Source organism: Chiloscyllium plagiosum, unplaced genomic scaffold (assembly GCF_037043375.1).
Source record: "Chiloscyllium plagiosum isolate Xiang-an unplaced genomic scaffold, Cpla_swu_hap1 HiC_scaffold_30, whole genome shotgun sequence".
In the NCBI taxonomy this organism is placed as follows: domain Eukaryota; kingdom Metazoa; phylum Chordata; class Chondrichthyes; order Orectolobiformes; family Hemiscylliidae; genus Chiloscyllium; species Chiloscyllium plagiosum.
In genome coordinates this window covers 11,675,355-11,690,046 of record NW_028270168.1, presented here as the reverse complement: position 1 = coordinate 11,690,046, position 14,692 = coordinate 11,675,355, and the positions used below count along the sequence as shown (strand labels likewise).

Below are 14,692 nucleotides of genomic sequence, written 5' to 3'. Positions count from 1 at the left end.
AACGTCGATTCTCCTGTTCCCTGGATGCTGCCTGACCTGCTGCGCTTTTCCAGCAACACATTTTCAGCTCTGATCTCCAGCATCTGCAGTCCTCACTTTCTCCTCAAAGACTTCAACCTACTGCGAATCCTCTTACAAGGATGCCTTCCTTGAAGAAGCTCTCTTCCTCCCTCTACAAAGATTTCAGTGAGTCCCTCTCTCACTGCACCCCCCAGGTCATCTCCTCTGCACAGAAGCTCTTCAGCCACATTCTCAAACAGACTCGCTACCACAGCCATATCTCCTTCCTCAGCACCTGCCTACGGAACCGACTTATCCCGCACGGACTCCGGACAAGAAGGGCTTATGCCCGAAACGTCGATTCTCCTGTTCCCTGGATGCTGCCTGACCTGCTGCGCTTTTCCAGCGACTGTGGAACCTCCCGGGTCAAGATCTTCATATGGGGCCCGTGACTTGGATATGGCATGGACGGATTGTGGACAGCAGTGTAAGAGCCTTTGAGCTCTTCACTATTGAGTGTTGAGGAATCAGCCACCCAGACATGAGCTTTTCATATCCATCTGCTTTTGGTCTCATTCAAGTAGTAGTTGACCTGACCCCTCGCCGTCTATCATCTCAGTCCAGCCAGTGAAGGAGCGGCCTCGGTAAGATTGGGGTTGGGAACCCTAGATAAATTGAGGACTTGTGGATCTGGGATCCTAGCAGATCGGGAACTCTGATTCGGTCGGATTGGCGTTGTCTAAATTGATACTTAAATTGTTCTGTGAAATAAAGAAGTATCGCGATATTATAACGAAACTGTCAGGGTTTTAGAATGTCGAGAACGTTCTGCAGAAATCATTAGTCATGTTGTTCATTGTCAGGCTGTTGATTTGTAAAAGTTTTACGTCGAGTTTATTTCTGTTGTATCTGTTCGGCTTGGCTTGCTTTGCTATTTTGTTTGTTCTGTTTGTTTTTGGTGTTTGTTCTTTGGTTTGAAATACGGAGGGTGGTTGCTGCTTTTGTCGTGTTAAAAAAATAAGAATGCTGGCCAGTGATACAATTGTCGCACATTGGTTAAGCAGCTTTGTGCCACATCCAAGATTCATAAGGGTAAAGTTCCCTGATGTTGACTTCTGGAATGTGTGTAAGAGAGAGAGACAGAAAGAGAGTGTGTGTAAAAAAGAGGAAAAAATATCAGCACTAATTCATTCCCTGCAGCTTACAGAAAATTTAACTCTTTCAGATTCGGTTTGGATGCCCATTTGTTTGTTGGTGATTGAACGTTTTGATCCCTGGAGATTGAAATTCAGGACTGTTTTGGATTTGATTTGCATTTTGGGAATTTAACATGATTTCGTTTAAAGTTAAGGAGGCTTCTTTGATTATGAAATGAAATATTAATACCAGTTCTTCTTACTGTTCTACTGTCAGTTTCTAACAAATCACTTTTATGCTTACATGAAAGCCAACCATATTCAATTTCAAATCGGTTTAAAATGGTGGATATTCAACATTATAATCTTTAAAAAAAAGTCTTCTCCTTTGATTCTGCACCATTTGACCTCAGTATAAACTTGCTCTCAAATTCCCCATTATTTCATGCGACTGCCAAAGATCATTTCCACCCCTCTCACCCCTAGGTGTTGTACTAATGAAAGAATTGACTAAAGGAAGTAAAGCAGTAGCATTAAATCTGGGTCTCAGGTGCAGAATCATTCTGTTCCAGGATGAGCACAGGTCTCTGCACAATTTTGGTTATAATCTAAGCCTAACATTGAGGAAAATCACTTCACTTCAGGTTTTAACATTTGCTCATTGAGTGGAGGAATTGTATGAACCTTATTTAATTTAGTTAAATTTTATAACACTGGAAGAATAACAATGAATCCAAAATATCCCAAACCAACAGAATTGTTTTCAGAAAATGATACTAGCAGACTTAATTTCTGTTTCACACTCGTTTGTTTCCACTTAATTTTAAGACTGCTGTGTTTCATTGGTGATTATGGTGTGTCAGTCGTAGCTTTATTTTATATCAATTCCCCTCCCTCAATGACAATTGAAGTTTCAGTTCAATATTGGGTGGTGACAAATCATGTAACAAAATTGATATCCTATGGTTAATATCTGTGTCTTTGGATTCGGCCATTACTTCTCTATTAGAAGTTTTTTGTTACCATGTGAGTAGACAAGACCTTTTTAAGGCAGCTGTAGTCATTTCACGGCCTATAGCATTGCAAATGAGCAATGACTGGTCAGGACTACTTAATTTAAATCCAAGATTAGGTTCCTTAAGGAACTAGAACCAGTTAATTATAGTGGATTTTAAAGTTGGAAACTGTATACATTTTACATTTTAAATATTGAATACTGAATAAATGACTTTCTGATTTATTTTGATGACTTTTAAATTGCCTTAGTCACTTGTTCAGTTTCCACTTCTGAATTACAGATAATGCCCAATATGTCCAAGGGTGATACAAATGTAAATGCAGTAAAATTCTGGGAGTAGCCTGAATACAAGTGGCTTGTGCTACAAGACTGAAATATGTGGCTATCCATCTTTCAGAAGTGATATACAATTGAACAATAATCAAGAAGCTCAATTACCTTTGTTTAACCCTATGCTTTTGCAATTTTTCCACCTGGAGTCACTGACATGATCCAGATCACCAGTACGAACCAGTCCAGGAATTTCCAGTTGCAAATGAGGTGAGCAGTGATTTTCTATTGGGACGGTCAGAACCAGACTAAACCACGATCAAGTTACAGGTAAAACCAATTATATTCAGCGCCCTTGCGATCCCAAATGCCGTACGCCAACCCTGATAGGGTTGACTGGAACCAGGTTACCCACTGCGGGCGTAACCTAACTCTGATGCCCACCCAGCAACCACTGCTAAGCAACCTTTTCCCGATGGGGTCCTGAAAATGGGGACAGGTGGGCCCCAGTATTACACCTTTGAGAACAAGACAGCATTTTCCCCCAAGGACAAATAGCTGGCCCTTGCTTTAACTGTGGAAATGTAGCCACTGGGGAGTGATGTGCTTTTAATGTTACCTTGGAGCTAACGTGGGGAATCGACATGCTTGCATCCCAGCAAAAGGAAAATCTACTAAAATACATGGATTCTTTGATGTGCTTTTAGTATGATTTTTAACCCCCATGGTTCAGCTTTATAGTAATGCTGTTTTGTCCAATCAATCTAGCAGTTATCAAGATATTCGGCTCACGCTGAGGAAACTGATACTGTTTCCAAAGTAGTGGGCAAGTGGATGCTGCTGCCAAACAAGCAGCTTTACACCCCAAGCTTCTGGTCCCATTGGGTCCCCAGCAAAACCCAGGTAGACATAGTATAAGGACAGATATGCTAAACCTGGGTAAGGTGCAGAAATCACGGGGGAAACCCCTGCTGAAGAGCACAAACTATGGCCTCAAATAGGATACTCCCTCGATACTCAAACCAAATGTGGGTGACCCCTATTGGACAAGTTTGTGTTCCTTCCTATTTTAGTTGATTATGTGTATTTTGTACACACTTGGGCAAGCAGGGAATGGCTTACATTCTATTACAATGGACACTCCGTGGCCTCCAGCCCGATGGGAGTGGCCCTTCCATGTTCTCCCCACCACCCCTTTTGCTGATAAGGTTGCTGGACACCTCCATTATTGCAAGTTCATCAGACAAGCCCCTTGCAAGGGGGGAGAAGATGAAGATCGAATTTGCCCTGCTGTGTGGACTTGCCATTGCCATCACTGGTGCACAAATAGGGACAGTTTACCTGTTTGATCCTGGGCAACCTGAGACTGTGTACCATCTATTTCAATGCGAGGAACATTACCAAGAATGACTGTTACAGTGGTCAACTGCATCAACAAGATTGGACAGTCCATTTACAGAACAATTCTAAATGGTCTTTACCCTGTCAAGGTGTTGTGTGCCAGTTTGATTTCAATTTTGCTATGGGACCCTGATGAGCCTTGCTCCCATTCAAATAGGTCATGCTGCAAGAGAGAAAAAGGGGAAATGTTACCTTTCACTAACAATTTGTTTCTCGAAAGGCACAATAGAGTATTTGGCAGGGATGAATTGGTCTGTTACGCTCTTACTTCAGCAAAAGACTCTCTGACCTCCTTTCTCAACGAAGGAGTATAGAACGCTTCTAAAGCATTTACTGGACATAATACTTCTTTTGATTATTATTTATCCCCATCTGCTAGCTGCTTATGGATTCTTCGAATAAGTCTGGAGTAGCTTATCCGAATTGTTACAATGGTAAAGGACGGGGGTGTACTTATAATAGATGACCAAGACTATTCCCTGTGCAATGATCAAATATACCAATTGCCACTGCTCCCCTGTAAGACTGCGCATCTCATGCATATGCCTTGGGGAAGAGTGTGTCTGTTATCGCTGGAATTCAGGCCCTTTGTGGAATGGGTAATAGTACCCACTTTCATTACGAGGCCCCTAATGAAACCCACATCTTCCCAATTGTGGGATGGAAGGAACCGTTCTGGAACAAAATCCATCTCTTTCTATTGAGCAGCTTTCACCACAAACGTTCAGGACAGCTGTACTTTGTAGCCATGGACTATCCATATGTTTGGGAAGTCACGAAGACAGGCCCACTTCTTATTGGAAAGTGCCCTCCATTATCTACACTAAACCTGGTTATTATTTTTTTCAGCCAAGGCGAAGCAACCAACTTCCTTGTCCTTAATGAAATAGGTACTCTCTATGCTGTAGCTGTAGGAACACTTCTTCCGACTACGGTTCCCTGTCTAATTACCTGACAACGGGATTGGGATGTCCCTGTCAAACGTTCAGTCTCACCTGAGTTCTGTGCGAATTGGAGGAATCCTAAGACATTGAGCACCACTAAGGCTCACTCTCTGGGGTAAGAATTTTTTAGTATTTTTTCTGTAGGAGGATCTGCAGAGGGAGATGAGGGTCTACAATCTGGATTTAGGCTATTGTCAGGAGCAACCATTTAATGCATGCCTTACCAACTACAAGTGGTTTCTTAATGCAAATAACATAAAGTAACATCATAAAATGGCTACTAGGCTGCAAATTGACACTGTTTAAAATGGCTTTTTACCCTGCTAAAAGATGCATTCTAAACTAACTGAATCGAAGATAAGCAGACAATGCTTCCTTCACAGTATGGAATTAACTAAGCTAGATAGTCATTACTAACCATCCTAGCTGGCCTTGTAGACGCAGGTGCAGAGCGATAAAATGTGCAAAACAAAGTTGGTTCCCAGGAAGTACCACTGGGTTAACCTGTTGTCCATAATGTCATTTTATTACATTTTATTGGATTTGCTCTGTAATTAAGGCTGTACTATTCTTTAGAACCATATAAAATTATCTTTGTTTTAAGCGATTTTGCACAGCTTCTCCAAGGAACACAGAAGCTTTTAACCTCTGTGTTGCTGGACAACCTTAGCCCGGCCTTTAACAAAGTGTGAAACCTTGCTAAACCAGACCGAACTGCTAGTGTTTATTTGATCGATCACAGAACTGAGAGACCCCTCCCAGAGGTCGAAATCTTAACCAACAACGCAAAAGTAGCAAAAGCTGAATTTCAACTTCAAGAATTTTGTTTTCAGATTATCCCCTTAAAACTTTAATGGCAAGATCAGATCTCACTGAAAAGTGGCAGTTATCTTATTGTTGTGCAAAATGGCTTATTCATACCCAAACACATGTCATTCATATACAGTTTTCAATTCTCTTCTCCATTCCAAAGAAACTAGGTGGCAATATTTGCAACTTGAAAATCAGTGTGGTTGCCCAGTGGATGCAGCTCACTGCTTACACCTCCAGGCCATCATCTTATTGTTACTTTATCAACATCGTATCCTTGGGTGACTGTCTGCGTGGGTTTCCTCTGGGTGCTCTAGTTTCCTCCTCCGGTCCAAAGATGTGCAGTTTAGGTGGATTGGCCAAGCTAAATTTCCCATAGTGTCCAAGAATGGGCAGGCTAGGTAGACTAGCCATGGGAAATGCAGAATACAGGCATAATGTAAAGGGGTGTGGGAATACTCTTCAGGGGGGTGGTGTGAACTCTCAGTTACGCGATCGATCAGTTCGGTCTGGTTCAGCAAGATTTCACACTTTATTAAAGGCCAGGCTAAGGTTGTCCAGCAACACAGAGGTTAAAAGCTTCTGTGTTCCTTGGAGAAACTTCGCAAAATAGCTTAAAACAAAGACAATTTTATATGGTTCTTAAGAAATAGTACAGCCTTAATTACAGACCTGCTCTCACACTGTAGGGATTCTATGATTTTATGATTCTAAGATTTCTTTGAATACTCCATGGACCAAAGTCCTCCTCCATACTTCAACCACAAATTTCAGATCAACTTCACCACATTACCACAGCTGCTCTTGGACCAAATCAGTATCCACTTCAGGCCTTCACTTTGGAATTCAGGGACACCTCTGACTTAATTGCTCCTGCTACATTGATTGACACACATCCATCACATACATCTAAATAAAACTTCTTTCCTGGTGAAGGGCTTATGCCCGAAACATCGATTCTCCTGTTCCTTGATGTTGCCTGACCGGCTGTGCTTTTCCAGCACCACACTCTCAACTTAGAAAGGGAAAAGCTTGACTCAAATTAGTTCAAATATTTGTGATTACAATCGCCTGGAGGGTTTGAACTAAAGTGAATCAAGTTTCAGCTAACAATTATCTTTGGTCATTTTTATGTCAACTAAAAACCACGGGCAGCCATTTTATATTCATGAAGAACAATAGACAGCCCTGACACCAAAAAGGGAAAGGAAGAATAGAGTACCAATAATGAGGAAAATGTTTATGCCTGGGGAAGAACATAAACTGGCTGTTCTAAACTTTCAGAATAATAATAGTCTCCTTCTTTATATTTCTCCTCACAGTTTTTATTTTGTTTTTGCCCTAACACCTTCCCTCCATCGTAAGGTTAGAAGTGGGGATGTTCGCTCATGATTGCATAAAGGTCAGCACTATTTGCAATTCCTCAGATACTGAAGTAGTCTGTGTTCAAATGCAACAAGATCTGGATAATGTGCAAGCCTGGTCTAAAAGCAGGAGAAATTGAGGACTGCAGATGCTTGAGATCAAAGTTGAAAAGTGTAGCGCTGGAAAAGCACAGCAGATCAGGCAGATCCGAGAAGCAAGAGAAATGACATTTTGGGCATAAGGAGAAAGTGAGGACTGCAGGTGCTGGAGATCAAAGTCAAGAATGCTGTGCTGGAAATACGCAGCCGGTCAGGCAGCATCCAAGGAGCAGGAGAGTTGATGTTTCAGGCATAAACCCTTCAGCAGAAATTGGGGGGGGGGGGGGGGGGGGAGGTGTGTGTGTGGTGCTGAGAGATAAATAGGAGGATGGGGGTGGGGATGGAGGTCAGATAGGTAGGAAGGTGATAAGTAGATGCAGGTAGGGGGTGATAGTGATAGGTCAGAGGGGAGGGTGGAGCAGATAGGTAGAAAGGAAAATGGACAGATAGGACAGCTCAAGAGGATGGTACCGAGTTGGAGGGTTAGATCTGGGATGAGGTTGGAGAGGAGGAAAGATGATGAAACTGGTGAAGTTGACATTGTTGCCATGTGGTTGGAGGGTCCAAAGGGAGAAGATGAGGTGTTCTTCTTCCAGGGGTCAGGTGGCTTGGATTTGGCGGTGAAGGAGGCCCAGGACTTGCATGTCTTTGGCGGAGTGGGAGGGAGAGTTGAAGTAGTCAGCCACAGGGTAGTGAGGTTGTTTGGTGCGTGTGTCCCAGAGGTGTTCCCTGAAACATTCTGTGAGTTGGCATCCTGTCTCCCCATTGTAGAGGAGACCACATGGAGAGCAATGAACACAGTAGATGGGGTGTTTGGACGTGCAAGAAAATCTCTGCCGGATGTAGAAGGATCTTTTGGGGCCTTAGACAGTGGTGAGGAAGTTGCTGTAGGCACAGGTTTTACACATCTTGTGACAGCAAGGCAAGGTGCCAGGAGTAAGGGTGGGTTGGTGGCAGGTATGGACCTAACAAGAGTCATGGGAGAGAATGGTATCTGCGCAATGCCAATAGGGGTGGGGAGAGAAATATATCTCCGATGGTGGGGTCTGATTGTAGGTGGTGGAAATGGTGAAGGATAATACATTGTATCCGGAGATTAGTGGGGTGGAAGGTGAGGACCTATACTTGTTGTGCCTAAACTTGTCATAGTTGGAGGGGTGGGGTTCAAGGACAGAGGGGGAGAAATTGGGAGTAAGGGATAGTGTTTTTACGGAGGGTTGGGGGGTGGCAGGGTGAGGTTGTAGTCCAGGTAGCTGTGGGAGTCGGTGAGTTTAAAGTAGATGTCAGTGTTAAGTTGGTTGCCGGATAGGTTCAGGAAGGGGATGGAAGTATCCGAGATGGTCCAGGTGAACTTTAAGTCAGGATAGAAGCTGTTCGTGAAGTTGATGAACTGTGAAACCTCTTGACTCCAAACACTTGCCTACCATCTACAAGGCACAAGTCAGGAGTGTGTTGAGCTACTCCCAATTTGCCTGAATAGGTGCAGGTCCAAAAACACTCAAGAAGCTTGACACCATCCACAACAAAGCAGCTCATTTGATTGGCACCACATCCACAAGCATCCATACCCTCCAGCACTGATGCTCAGTAGCAGCATTGCATATGATCTTCAAGATGAGCTGCACAAATTGGCTAACGGTCTTTACACCGCACCTTCTAAACTCATGACCACTTCCATCTAGAAAGACAAGGACAACAGAAACACCTGCACACTAACACCTGCATGTTCCCCTCTCGGCCCTCACCAACCTGATTTGGAACTGTATTGCCTTTCCTTCACCGTCACTGGGTCATAATTCTGGAACTACCTCCTTAAGGGCATTGTGGGTCAACCTACAGCACATGGACTGCAGTTGTTTAAGAAAGAAGCTCGCCACCACCTTCCCAAGAGGTTCCACGCGAGGTTATGCTGCAGGTCTGTAAAGCCCTGGTTAAATACTTGGAATATTGTGTTCGGTTCCGGTCACCTCATTATCGGAAGACTGTGGAAACTTTATATAGGGTGCACAGGAGATTTACCAGGAAATTGTCTGGACTGGGGGGCAAGTCTTATGAAGAAGGTTTGAGGGAGTTAAGGCTTTTCTCATTAGAGTGAAGATGGATGAGAGGTGACTTGATCGAAGTGTACAGGATGATGAGAAGCAGAGATAGAGTTGATAGCCAGAGACTTTTTTCCAGGGCAGAAGTGATACCACAAGGGAGCATAATTTTAAGGTAATTAGAGGAAGGTTTAGAGGAGAAGTCAGAGGTAGGTTCTTTACACAGAGTGGTGGGTGCGTGGAATGTACTGCCAGCAGTGGTGGTAGTAATAAAGTCAGAGACATTAGGGACATTTAAGCGAATCTTAGAGCAGCATATCAATTATTGTAAAATGAAGGATAAGTAGGTTAGTTGGTTGTTGGAGTAAGATAAAAAGGTTGGCACATCATTGAGGGCCAAAGGGCCTGTTCTGTACTGTACTATTCCATGTTCTAACTAGGGACTGGCAATAAATCCTGGCCAGCCAGTGATGACCACGTCTCATACACAAATAAGAAAATATATCAGTCTTAAATTGGTGCCTCATTATGCTGAGACTATGACCTTTGGTCCTATCCTCCCTTATGAAAGGAAACATTCTCTCAGCATTTACCCTGTCAAGCCCCTTAAGAATCCTACAGGTTTCAATGAAACCACCTCTCATTTTCCTAAATTGCAAGAAGCAGAATCTCAATTTTGCTCATTAGACAAGTCTTCCATGCCAGGGATCATTCTAGTAACCAGTCTCTGAAAGGGCAGCATGGTGGCTCAGTGGTTAGTACTGCTGCCTCACAGTGCCAGGGTCCAAGGTTCAATTCCAGCAAAGGGCAACTGTGTGAAGTTTGCACGTTCTCCCAGTGTCTGCATGGGTTTCCTCCCACAGTCCAAAGATGTGCAAATTAGGTGAATTGGCCATGCTAAAATTGTCCATAGTGTTCAGGGATGTGTAGGCTAGGTGCATTAGCCATATGAAATGTAGGGTTATAGGGATGGGTCTGGGAGGGATACTCTTCAGAGGGTTGATGTGGACTTGTTGGGCCAAATGGCCTATTCTACACGGTAGGTGTTCTATGTTCTATGAACTGCCTGACATGAAAAATATATTTTTCCTTCAGTAAGGAGGCCAAAGCTGCTCACAGTACCCCAAATGTTGTCTCACCATCACCTTGTACAGCTGTAGTAAGTTTTCCCAATTTTTATACTCCAAAATTCTGAAATAAGGGCGAACATAAGAGTCATAGAGATATACAGCACAGAAAGACATCCTTCGGTCCAACTCATCCATGTCAACCAGATATCCTAAATTAATATAGTCCCATTTGTCAGCACTTGGCCCAGATCCCTCTAAACCCATCCAGGTGCCTTTTAAATGTTGCAATTGTATCAGCTTCTGCCACTTTCTTTGGCGCTCATTCTGCACACCACCTTCTGCGTGAAAAAGTTCCCCTTAGGTCCCTTTTATATCTTTCCTCTCTCACCGTAAACCTATGTCCTCTAGTTCTGGACTCCACCACCCCAGGGAAAAGATTTTGTCTATTTACCCTATCCATGCCCCTCATGATTTTATAAACCTCTATGAGGTCACCCCTCAGCCTCCGACGCTCCACGGAAAACAGCCCTAGCCGACTGAACCTCTCATCCTCCAATCCCGGCTCCATCCTTGTAAATCTTTTCTGAACCCTTTCATATTTCACAACATCCTTCCGATAAGGAGGAGACCAGAATTGCACGCAATATTCCAATAGAGGCCTAACCAATGTCCTGTATAGCTGCATAAAAAGTACTCTTTTCCCATCTAAGATGAACATTTTTATGTTTGTATATCCCCTCACAACTTGCTTTTCCACCTGTTTTGTTTCATTCTCAAGAAAATACATTTCTGGAATAGCTTGTGGTACAGCCCACTAGGGAGTAAGCAAATCTTGATTTGTGATGTGTAAGAAGTGATGTGTTGATTCCTTCAAGTGAATGTTGATAAGATCCTTTAACAGATAATTAAAAGGAACATCAAACCTATCAAAATAACTGATACAGAGTGATGCTACATCACTCTGAACTTATGAACCCTTGCGAGTTCCTTATGAACCTTTATGATACTCATTGGAGCTTCCTGAGATCAGAAAGAAACTTTTCTGTGGATGGAATGATATCCAGCACAAAGGAAGTTGGTTGTGCATGATGGAAGCTAATTTTATGTTGGAATTCCTCAAAAATGACCTAGGTCCAATTACCTTCAGCTGCTTCATCAGTAATCTTCCCTTCTTCAGAAAGTCAAAAGAGGGACATCTGCTATGGATTCCAGCATTCAGCTTTATTTACAATTCTTCAAATAACTAAACTGTTATACCATTCAAAGAAAAACCTGGGCAATGTCCCATCTTGAACTAATAAGTGGCAAGTAACAATTACACCTATCAGTGTACAATAATAAATGTACCCATTAAATGGTCTAATGATCACCTCTCAATAATTAGTGGCCTCACGAATGTCAAATTCCCCCACATTGTAGTCACCGATGACTAGAGATTCATTGATAAGCCCCAAGAATTTCATGCCAACTATCACGGGTCAATGATTGAGGGTTGTTCTCTTTTTGTGGCTTCCCAAAGTTTCTCCAACACTTTCAAACTACATCAGGTTTGAGAATCTTCGAATTGTAAGTCAATATAAAGATGTTATCAGCAAGTGATAATGAAGAACAGCAAAATATTTAAAATTCATATTGGTCTTTGGGCCAGGTGGAACTAGACAATATACGTTAAGAGCCTCAAACAAGCAAGTAATTCTTGATGACAGTGTCTCTCAGAATTCATTTTGTCGCAGTGATTTTTACAAAATGGTCTCAGCAACAATAAAAGACTTAATTGGCTTCTTAGTGGGGGAGAAAAAAACCTCCAACTTACAATTTTAGCAAGTACAAATTCTGCTAAAGAACAACTAAAATGTTCCAATGTTCTAGTGGCTAAAAGCATTGGCCAAAGGAGCTTTGCAATGATAAGCTTCAAAATTATAGGGCTAGTAGTGTGATTATCTTTGAGAAGTTACCACAATTTATTGACAAAATCATTTTGAACATTAACAGAACTACAGGGTTGTTATAGCACAGAAAGATGTTCCTCGTGGATCCATGCTTGTAAATTATTTCTTTGCTCCCTCCAAGACCTTCACTTTGTTCTTAAAGTGGCGTGCTCAGGACTGGATGCTGGATACTCCAGTTGAGGAAAATACAAATAATTGATCCAAGAGAGCCAGCAGGTATTTTTTGACCGTTACATCATGTCTCATAGAACATGTTGATTTTTTTTAAGATCATATGGTAAATAGAAGAATGTCTAAAATGTTATTTATATAAAATTCCATAATTAATAAAGTCACCCATAAAATTACAAATAAGACTGAGAACAAATGAAATTGAAGTCAAGAGTATAGAATTGGTTATATGTTGAAGAAATCAAACACTGGACTTTCAAAGCAGGTCTGGGACCCATCCCTGTACCCAACCATTAGCTTCAAGAGTGTCCATCTCACAAAGCTATTTTAAATTCAAATATCTCCGATTGTCATGGGGTGAACTTGATGCCCAATTAGAGGCAGGAGCAAATATAGGCAGCAGCCATATTTGAAGCTGCTGATGGCTTGCCAGAGAGAGCAGGCAACTCCTCAGGCTAGGAGATGTATCTAGTTAAATTCACCTCATTAAACAGCATCAAGATTTAAGACAGTATGCTGAATGCTGCACAACCTGGTCACCACTTACCAAGCAAGAAACTGAGGATAATGAATTTGAGGAAAAGGAGGAGAATGTGGCGAAAAAGAGAGAAAAGGAGGATCCAAATGAGTCCCTTTCTGTCTGGACATGACATAATGAAATAATTATTGGTCATCACGTCATCCTCTATCTGGCAACATAAGAGCAAACACCACTGAAAAATCACATTGCGATCCAATCATGACATAATGCACACAACAATAAACTAATTGTCTTTGTGCATTACTGAGTAGATGCTTTGAGTGTGTCTTTGGCATTCCCTAAGCACCTAAAGGGTGCTTCCCCAGTGACAATAACATGGATTTTGACAGGCAACCAAGATGATCAGATGCCTTTAGTGAGTGAACATGGGCAGCTTTGACCTAGATGGATCATTTTCAGATTACATCATTTCATTGGACTGCAACTGCATTAGCTACAATTTTATAATCATATCTCAATAGTTTCAGATTCAACAAAGATAGTGATACACTTCTGAAGTTCAGTCGCAATCCTTATGTCAGTAAATGCAGCATGTCATATAGTTAAATTAAGAGCAATGTATGCTATATTCCATAAATGCTAACATTTCTCAATTGAATTAAAGTTTAAAGATTTTTTTTCACTTCTTAAAAAGCTCTTGGGTGAGCACTTGAGGTGTCATAACATTCAAGGCTCTGGGTCTAGTGAGGGAAAGTTGGACTGCTGTAGGTAGTAGTATGCTTTGGCAGTACAGATTCTTCAGTTCTGTATGATTCTATGATTCTTGCTGAGAGTGGAGATGAGGTTGTCTGGCAAATAGAATGCATTCCCTATCTAGTTGCCCTGCAACTTGCATGACTAAATTCCACAAAAGCTTAAGGGAACAAAGACAGAAAATGAGGCAAAACACTCAATGGGTCAGGCAGCCTCTGTGGAGAGGGAAAACAATATTTTTGGGCAATAAACTTTCATCAGAACATCAGCAGCAGCTAGAAAGGAAGACTGGAAAGTTGTTTTATACTTGTTTTCTGGTTTGGATAAATTTTGTCATTCCTGAGCCACTAGGTCAGAACACATTTGTGCTGCTTAAGTCTATTGCAAATATTAATTTAGATTTAAGTTTTGCACTCTCCAGGCTTGACTCTCAGATATACATAAACACTAACCCCTGCATAAAGGCCCAGATAGTAAAACTGTCACAATTTGCTATCACTACTTCACCAAAACTGACTGTAATGTCTGGAGTCTATACGTAGAAGTTGCTGTCAGTGACAATACTTTACTAGAAGCATACCCAAAAGACAATCAATGGCAAACATGTAAAAACAGTTGAAAAAGTTACTCATTGTCAAACTGGATTTTTAACAGCATGAGCTGTCCTTCAATTAACATGACATCTGCTATTAAGTCACAAGTTTCTGCGATAGGTCCCTACCTTACTGAACAGGTCAATTCTCAAACCACAGATCTTCATGCATGTGGGGCAATATGTGTCAGAAGGTAGTGGGATCTGGATTTCAGGAACCTTTTCTTCCCTTCTTTGCCCCTACTCTATAAAATTCTTAAGATCTTATGACACAAAGCATGTATAGCTTGATGAACACTTGCTTATCATTTTGAATAACAGGTAGCCGGTTCCTCACAGAAGTCAATGTTAATATGCCTGGTTAAACAATTTGTTAATACATTAACATGGAACAGTCCCTTGAGCCTGTCCACTATTTATCAAGTTGAAAGCTGATCTGTCCTTGTAGAAAGTGAGGACCGCAGATGCTGGAGATCAGAGTAGAGAGTATGGTGTTGAAAAAGTACAGCAGATCAGGCAGCATCTGAGGAGCAGGAGAATTGACATTTCCGGCATAAGCCCTTCATCAGGAAATTCATCAGCTGATTTGTCCTTG

At 41.9% G+C, this 14,692-nt stretch overlaps 1 long non-coding RNA gene across 2 annotated transcripts in view; it reads right to left on the bottom strand.

Moving 5' to 3' along the window:
- LOC148142136 (uncharacterized) overlaps positions 1 to 14,692 on the bottom strand; it is a 64,040-nt gene that overhangs the window by 22,957 nt on the left and 26,391 nt on the right. The window contains exon 2 of one of the 2 annotated variants that reach the window (XR_015752119.1): positions 3,906 to 3,988. The exons of the other annotated variant lie outside the window; for it this stretch is intronic. This is a non-coding gene — a long non-coding RNA (uncharacterized LOC148142136). The remainder of the gene's footprint in view (positions 1 to 3,905; positions 3,989 to 14,692) is intronic. 2 annotated transcript variants of the gene reach the window in all.